The sequence below is a fragment of the Notamacropus eugenii genome, chromosome 6, assembly GCF_028372415.1.
Source record: "Notamacropus eugenii isolate mMacEug1 chromosome 6, mMacEug1.pri_v2, whole genome shotgun sequence".
Lineage (NCBI taxonomy): Eukaryota > Metazoa > Chordata > Mammalia > Diprotodontia > Macropodidae > Notamacropus > Notamacropus eugenii.
This window is the reverse complement of record NC_092877.1, coordinates 68,714,275-68,723,794: the sequence shown is the minus strand read 5'-3', so window position 1 is coordinate 68,723,794 and position 9,520 is coordinate 68,714,275.

Sequence of the window (9,520 nt, the reverse complement as noted above, 5' to 3'; positions counted from 1 at the left end):
CTTTGGAGCATTCTCCCCAGGAGAGACTGAAACTTCCTGGTCCACAGTGGATTTCTCCATACTGGAGAACCTGTGAGACGAAGCACTGTTCATTATTCTCAGAGCTGGAAGACTGACTGAGCCGTCAGATGATCAAAGGGCCCTAAGAATATAAGAAGTGTCCCATTGTGATTCCAAAGCATGGTCTTATCAATGCACTTCTTCTGTTCTCTGTTGTGGGAAGGCATAGCAGTTCCCTTGGAGGTCAGCCTAAGTGGTGAAAAATATACTCCTGAACATCCTACTTTTCTTTTACTGATCATTATATATCTGTCTACTGTGAACTGACTTCAAAAGATGTGTAATTTCCTTGGCATGGGTGGTCCTTCAATTCAAACAGATCACTCCCCTCATGCCCCCCACCATACCATACAATGCTGGACTTGGCATCAGGAAGACTTGAATTCAGATCTTGCCTTAAACTCTTACTGGCTGTGTGACCCTGGGCAAATCACTTATTTTTTCACAGACTCCCCCACTGAAAGTCTTCAGACAGAGGTTAGATGATAACCTGTTGGGTATTACTTTCAGGCATGCAGGGTTAGACTTATCTATAACTTATCTATAACACCCACAAAAAAAACAAAACAAAACATTGACATAGTACTCTTAAGGTCTATTAAATGCTTTACAAATATTATTTCATTTCTTCCTCACAACAGCCTTATGAGGTAGGTGCTAACATTATCTATATATTTTATTGACTTGGTAACTAAGATCAAGAGAGGTTAATTGGCTTGTCCAAAATCATGCAACTGATGCAACACGAGCAAGCCCTGCCAGAAACACCTCAGATTCATTATGAGTTTGGTTTTTAATTAATTTTTGATCATTGCATATTCAGAAATCTTGAACCGTTATCAAATTTTTCTCAGCCCCACATGGTGTCACAACCCACAGTGTAAGAATATAGTGGTGTCTCATGATTCCACTGGTCCCTCCAAAGCTTCAGCTTTTTATGGCAGATGCAAGCATGCTTTGCCCCAACCCAGTGGGACAGATCCGCAGATTTATTCAGAAAAGTGTCAAAATTAGAGATTGCTCCTTGAAGTTTGAAAGAATGATCTCTACTTTTCTCATAAAGACATAAACTTAAAAAAAGAATGAGGCTATGAGATTGAACAGAGTCCTATCCATACCCTTCAGGATCATGTTTTACTTCAGTCCTAGATATGTAGCATGAGTCCCTCATGACTCCAGAGCTCTTCACTTGTCCAGGTTCAGTATGGGGTGTTTGGGGGCAATTACATAGGGTAATTATGAGGTAAAATTGCTTGAGCTCTCACCCAAAGCATTTTCTAACAATAGTCCAGACAGAAACCATACATTAAATAGCAAAGCATTTTATTGGAAAGAATTCCTTAGATAATTAACAGAGAAAGCCAAGTGACAGAGTCATTCTCACCACCAACCACAATAAAAGGGGTAGGGAGTAGGGAAGGCTCTGCTTTCTCACAGATTCCAATGTTTGTGAAGGAAAGGGAACATTTCCAGGAAAATTTGCATGCCAAATAGGGTCATGGCTGAAACACTTCTCATGGTGCACATCCTAGTAACCTGTTATGATCTGCTGTTTCTCTGCTCTGCTTTTTTAAAGCTCCCTTTTCATGCAGGTCCTGAAGCTTTGTTGCACCTGCCCCTCCACCCCGCCCCTATAGCTGTCATCCACAGGAGTTCTGCCCTCTCCCATGCTCTCTGCTTCCAAAGCTGTCGTCTTCCTAGGGATGGGAGTGGGTAGGACAGCAAGGCTGGTATCACTCTTTTATGAGACTGGCCAGAGCCAACATGCTTCTGGGTATAATCAATAAATTTTCAGCTCCTGAGTTAGAAAGACCTCCCCAAATCTGGTTGCAAACACCAGGTTTATTAAGGAAGTCATCAGGCTTTTCTGTTTTCTTAACTCATTTTTTCCTCTTCAACTGGTAGGAATGAAGGCAGGAACGTTGGCAGCCTTCACTCCTAGTCCAAGTTCCTTTCAACTCCTAACATGCCCTTTATTCCAGAAGGCTCTTATTAACTGAGGAGAGGTGGAGTTGGTGACCTTTGTCTGGAAACTAAGGTCCTTCTTCTCCTTACATACCTCTCAAGTGAAGAGTCCCAGTCTATTTGATAATTTTCATTTACTGTTCCTAGGACTCTCAGAATGAATAAATGAACACATTTATTAAGGCTTACTATATGCAAATCACTAAGTTGAGAGCTAAAGATTCAAATAGAAAAATAACACAGGCCCTATTCTCAAGAAACTCACATTCTAATAGGAGACAGAGGGCATATCGGTTTCAGGTGCAAGTCTTATGGAAAATTTCCCAGTCCTTAGGAAACAGTGGCAAAACAGATATTAATGCCTCTTCTTTAATGTCCTTTCCACTGATAAAATCATATCAGTTTCTGATGTTTAACTATCTGACAGTTCCAAGGACTTTGGTGACAAGAAGTTTCTTCTCTGTGTTTTCTGTGGCTGTGGCTGGAGTGCCTGAAGGAGCAGTGGTCAGGCTGCATCTTCCCAAGGCTTGCTTCCCAGGATGATGGCTGAGGGTACTAGGAGCAAAGCATTACTACTCTCAAAACTCTTGGGTTCAGGATCTTGCCTATCTTTGTTGGGATCTTCAGCCTATATTCCCAACCATTGGAGCACCCTGAACTCAGCTGGTGGTGGGTGGGGGTGGAATTATCAGAAGACCACTCTTTGATTCCAAACATCATTGTTCTGATCCATTCAATGTGAACCAAAGAGTCATACTGATACCCCCAGAATAAATCAGAACCTCCAACTCAAGTGCTGGTAACAGATTAGAATAGACCCTTTAGCTTGTGCAGCAACACTCATCAAATGCCTACTGGTATTTGTGCTTGGATACAGAAGATCCCCTTGCTTTAGCTAAATATGGTGGAGTTTGTATATGATATTGTAAAGTTATCCTCCCACTCCTGTGAATGGATGAGAGTAAGGTGTTAGAGGTGTAAGCCATGTGACAAAGAGACAGATTCCTGTTGTAACATTATTCTGTAGTCCTCCTATAACCAAATTCTCCAAACTTTCTGAAATCCAACTACAGGAACTTTCTTAAATTCAGTTTAATTTGATAAATATTTATTAAATGCTTACTATATGAAAAGTATTATGATTAGTACTAAGGAGATAAGCAACTCATATCAGGTAAGATCTCCGCCTTATTTGAGTATGTAACTTGGTGGGGAGGAGGCAATAGATGCTGAGAAAACAGCAGTCCGAAGCAGATCATAGTAATGCCTAGGTAGGGTCACTGCCTTTCAGAATAAGTACTGCTAAGGCCTAGATTTGAGACTGGAGTGAAATGTTAGAAAGGCTAGAATGTAGAAGACTTAGATAAAGGCACGGACCTTCCACTGTCTTGCCATAGTACTTTGGTCAAATTGTTTTTCCTTTTCTGTAACTCAGTTTCTCCATCTGTAAAACAAGGGGGTTGGATGAGAGAAAATTGGAACAGAATGCAGACTGTTTATAGGTGCAGATGTGACAAGAATGTTTAGAACCAACAGCCTGAAGCCCATAAAAAAGAGAAATGCTCATGGAGTAAGAAGGCAGGGGACACTTACTACAAAGAAAATGAATAAGGGAGTGTTTTAAAACAGTCCTTTGGGGATGATTATTCTTGATCTCCTGTAGTTTTCACAACCCTGTCTGCAGCTTGGGGTCAGATTTAATGCACTACACCCAAGATGATAATGTCTATTTCCCTGGAAAACACATGATCATTTAAAAACCCATCCCTGACAGTAGAGAAAAAGAGCTAGCTAAATCTTGATGTGGGTAATTGACCAGCTTATAATAATAACAATAATAATAACTCATAATTCCATATTCCTTTAAGGTTTACAAAATACTTTCCTTACAACCTTGCTCTGTAATATTATTGTACTCACTTATAAAGATGCAAAAGCTGAGACTCAGAAAGGTTAAGTAATTTGCTCAAGGTCACACAACTAGTAAGTGGGAATAAGCCATCATTTATCAGAATCACTAGAGATGATGCTTTTCTGTATATGCCGATGAAATTTCCAAAGAACCAAGGCTTACCCATTTGAGTGCATGCATGAATGAGTGATTTTAAAAAAAGAAATGCTTACTATGTACAAGGCTTACTATGTACTGTGCCAAGCACTGAAGATACAAATAGAAAGCAAGACAGTTCCTACTCTCAATGAGCTCCCATTTTAATGTAGAAGTCAGCCCATATTAGAGGTTTCAGTCACAAATCAGATAGAAAGATTCCACTGTCCTTAAGGCGCAGTGGCAAAGCAGATGGGAATGCATGGTCTCTAATGTCATTTCTTTTGATAAAAATATTCATGTCTAATGTCGAATCATTTGGCAGTACTAAGGACTTTGGTGGTGAGGTCATGTGGCTACTGAAGAGTCACGAGCTCAGTAATGCAGAAGCAATTGCTAGGTCCTATCTCCAACAGGGGTTATTTCCTGCGATGGTGGCCTGGGAGCTGCACTGAGAATGGGAATGGGGGATTGTGGGGAGGGTGTGCTGCCTTCGTATTGGTGGTGGCAAGCAAAGCAGACCCCTTCTCTGTAGTGATGGATCCCCTCAATGATGCCTTTGTAGAACCTGGACTAGAAGGAAGAACAGTGATCTTGAGGACACTACAAGTCCCACAAAACATTTAATTTTAACTAATAAGGAAATCTTTCTAAAATGTGTCATGCACAATTCTATATTTCTAAACAGAGAACAATGAACATAATTTAAAGTTTTCCTTCATGGCTCAGATTTGTTATTATGAATATCTGTTATTACACTTCAAAAGATCTTTGATTTAATCAGTAAGGGTGCCTCCTCCATGGACACACATCACAGTCCCACAGATAAACCTTGAGCAGACAACTTCGTGAATTACTGTGGCAAAAACCAAAACCAAAACAGTCCATGAACTGATGATGACCCTTTTGGACATAGTTATGTTGAACCTTTGACACTAAAGCCTTGACTGAGCCTCTCCTTGAAGTCCTTCTAGGACTTGTCTTCAGCCAGCACAGCTGGCCAGAGTTAACACCATGCCACAATGAGGCAGATTTTGGTGCAGGACTAATGATCACATAACTAGTAATAAAGCAATACCTTTAGGGGATGTGGAGGTATATGAAACTCTCTTTACCTGAACCCAGTGACCCCAGATCATAAGGCTACTCTCTTTTTTGTGTTTGATTCTAATTTTTTTCCTGTGGTCTCCAGTCTATCAAGCTGTGAACTGCCTCTTCTGTGCATGCTTGTCTCCAGTAGAGCCACTGCTTGTGACTTATAGATTTTAATGTTCATTCTATAAGCTAGCTTACCAAGCTTATGAGAACAATATATGACTGTTAGGTGGTACAGTGAATAGAGAGCTGGACTTGGGGAAGAGAGGACCTGAGTTCAAACCTGGCCTCAGACAATTACTAGGTGTGTGATTTGGGTCAAGTTGCTTCACCTTGTCTCCCTCACTTCCCTTATCTACAAAATCAAGATAATAATAACACCTCGCTCCCAGGGTTTTAGGAGGATGACATAGGAAAATATTTGTAAAGCCCTTTTCAAACTTTAAAACACTATATACAGACCCACTATTTTTTTTAAGCTCTACCATGTCAAGATCACTAAGTTCTAAGTCAAGACCTCTCTGGTCCTAAATTTCTTAATCAAGAAAATTAAGAGTTTGAATTAGATAATTTCTAAGATGCCTTCCAAGTCTGAAATTCTAATTTACTACATGATTATTGTCCAAATAATCCAAATAGTAACTATGAATTATATTGACCTCCATTTTGCAAATATAATTACCAAGAGGTCACGTTGTAATCTAATGCTTTAGCGAGAAAACTTCAAAAGATCCAGAATCCAGATATCTTTTGATACTCAAATACCCTAGTTACTCAGCCAGCAGTTAGCATAGTAAAGAAAGTCAAATTTAGCATTTGGACTTGGGTTTGGATCCCACTGGATCCATCTCCCAGGCCATTTGGCTGTGCTAGATTAAATAGTGTTAACTCCTAGGAGGTATTTTACTGACAGGTGTGGATTGTGAGTCAGACACGACCTTGGACTTTGGTAGAATGAAGAAGGGATTGCCTACCTTGTTAACAGGAATATATATTACTTGACAGAAAAGGAAAAAGAGCTCCTAGCCCTCCCCAGTTGATACATTAGTGACCATCAACCCCAGCAGCCTGAATTAGCTCATCGGATTAGCCAAATACTTCCTTAAACAAAGTAGTTTCTTGAGGAAACAGGATAAAATAGGAGAAAGCTTAGATTCTAAAAGTTAGATGGCTGTACTCATGTGAAACAAACATAGCTATCTTACAAAGAGAACAGGACTAAATAGGGCACTTCCGAGTCGGAAGGGGTTAGCAGGAGTTCACTGAGCCCCTGTTATAGGAGGTGATTGAGTACATGTACCTATGAGCTTTCTGCCTTTGGACAATCACATTCTTTTTAACACCTAGGAAAGAGAATCTGATCATCAGATTTATAGGCAGAAGCCAACATATACTCCAACCTCTCCTTTTATAAATAATGAGGCCAAGAGAGTTGAAGTGATTTGTCCAAGGTCCCACGTCTAATAAGAAAACAGCAGAGATTTGGTCCTCTGTCTCCTGATCCATTTATCTTTCTAGAACATTGTGCACCTTCTCCCTTAAAAAAATAAAGAAAAGAAAAGAAAGTCTTGAGGATAAACTCTTTGAACAACCATCTCAAATCCCTGTGACTATACTGACCTCTCCTTCAATCTTCATGTGACAACCCTTCAAATATTTGAAGACAGCTGTGATAACATCTTCCCTTCTCCATCTAAGAAACTGAGCACTAGATGGATAAACTCTGAAGATAGTCAATAGGCCTCTAACCCGTCAATGAGTTAGGGGGATGTCTACTTCAAGCATGTGAAGACTTCCCCCAACAGAATAAGTAGATGAGAATAATTTATTCCTATTGCCAAGAAGGTGGAGGAAGAAAGCATTGTGGAGGGCTTACAGCTTAGTCAGACATCAAAGACACCAAGGTCACCTACCGCATCCCAGGCCATCTCCAGTCATCTTGACTTTGTCTTGCCACAGGACTCTGATGACTCTGTAAGAGAGAGTGAGGCTGATGACTTTGTGCAACTCTGCCTCTTTCAGATCCAATTCACCAATTACTCAAGACATCACCTTGTGATGGCATCGGTCCTCTTTGAAATAAAGGGATAACAGGATGCCCTAATAAATTTCCTATTTTAATGTCCATTCAGCATTTTCTTTAGGAATGAAAATTAGGAGTGATTTGTATCCTGTATTTCAGAAATAACAGAATCCATGTGTTTATTTTAATTCAGCTGCATTCAACTTATCAGTTCTTGTATTTTATGAAATAGCTGATAATAAATGAGCCCCTCCTGACACAGTCATAAAAAAAGGAAATGAGAATTAGGTTAAGTAATTTTTTTTAAAATGTGATCATTCCATGCCTCATTCATTATGAATTTCTTGAAGGATGCACAGCTGGACCTGCTCATGCATGAATTTTTTATCTGAGTCTAACTTGCCAAAGGGTAAAGGTAAACAGTAGATGGGCTTTTTTTAACTGTAGGGATACTCATCAAAAGTATAAGAATAAGTTCCTGTTTCTTTTCATTTGTTCATGGGATCTTTAAAACACAAAGGCTTCTATCCCCAAACAAGTCTTAAGTAACTGTTGAAAAGGAGATGCTGGAAGTTAGTGGTATTTAATTAATTTATTTTCTTCAGAAAATAGAGCTTACTGGGCCACTCACCCAAAGCTATTAGAGGCAAGAAAGAAGTGGTAACATTAACAATAATAATTGAATGCAGGAAATTATGGGATAAGGATTGGATCTATGATTTTATTGGTATATAGGTACATTTTTTGAAATTTATAGTTTTAGTGCATTAAAAGGTTAATGACTTGTGCGGGTCACATAGCCAGTATGAGTCAGAGGCAGCTCTTGACCCCAGGTCTTCTGAGTTTCAAGGACAGCTTTCTATCCATGACCCCAATGCAAGGATTTACACATAGATTAAACTGATTACAGGGACTGCAATAGAGCAAATGAATAGATCAAGTTTTCTAGTTTCATCATTACCAATGGCTGAAGAAAAAAACTTTAAAATTCTCATATTGGAAAAACATTAGAATAGAAAATGTTAGGGCTGTAATGGGGTCATGTCCAAGAGGCCAAATTTGCTCAATGAATTTAATTCAGTCTCTAAGGAAATAAACCATTCAAACAGACCAAATCACTGTCACATTGAAACGTATCCACCAAAAAGATCTCTCTAAATAGCTAACTCTACCATTTAATTAAACATAATGGGGGATGAAAATCATTTTCATAGTCTTTGTCAATACCTTATCAAACTTTTAAAAATTGGATTGTTATTATTAATTACATTATTTGCAATATTATATGAATGGGGATATAATTAACAGCACCAAATAATAACGATAATCCCCTCAAAGCCCAACCCATTGCCCCAAGTCTCAGACAGGAACAACAGTAAAGCAGAGGAAGGCCAGATAAGGGATATACAGCAGGGCCTCTGTGGGCCCTGAGATCACTTCAGGAAAAGGAAGATAGAAAGGCACTGAGCTAACACTTTACAAACATCTCATCGGATCCTCACAGCAAACTTGGGGAGGTAGGTGCAATTATTATTCCCATTTGAGAGACAAAGAAACAGGTAAACAGAAGTTAAGTGACTTGCCCAGGGTCACATTGCTCCTACGTGTCTAAGGTCATTTCTGAATTTACATCTTCCTGACTTTAGGTTCTCTCCATCATATCACCTAGCTGTGAAGGCCTGTACGGAACCTGAAATGCTGGCTAATTGGGCTCTGGCAATACCATTGGGTAGCTAGGTGGCACAGTGGATAATGACTGGCCTGGAGTCAGGAAGACTCACCCTCCATTGAGTTCAAATCTCAGATACTTACTAGCTGTGTGACCCTGGACAAGTCACTTAATCCTGTTTGCCTCAGTTTCCTCATCTGTAAAATGAGCTGGAGAAGGAAATGGCAAACTGTTCCAGTATCTTTGCCAAGAAAACCCCAAATGGGGCTACAAGAAATTGGTCATGGCTGAAAAATGACTTCACGGCAGCCACTGGAGAGCAATGTAGATTCTAATACTTTTATTCACCTACAATAAGAAGTTTTTTAAAAATTTATTTTATTACCTATGCAAATTTACATAGAATATTAAATATGAAACAATAATAGCATTCCAGTGACTTGCCCTAGGCCCATTTCATTCTGAATTCCGGTGAAAAAGATGAAAAGAGCAGGATGATGATGATGATGATGACCATGATCATGACGATGACGACAGACTCCTAGCGGATACGTGCCACTGGATCTGCCCAATAAAACAGCCTGTGATTTATCTAATCCTAGAATAAATTCAAAAATCCCTCCATGGACAACATAATATTAGTTATGAGGACAATATTAAC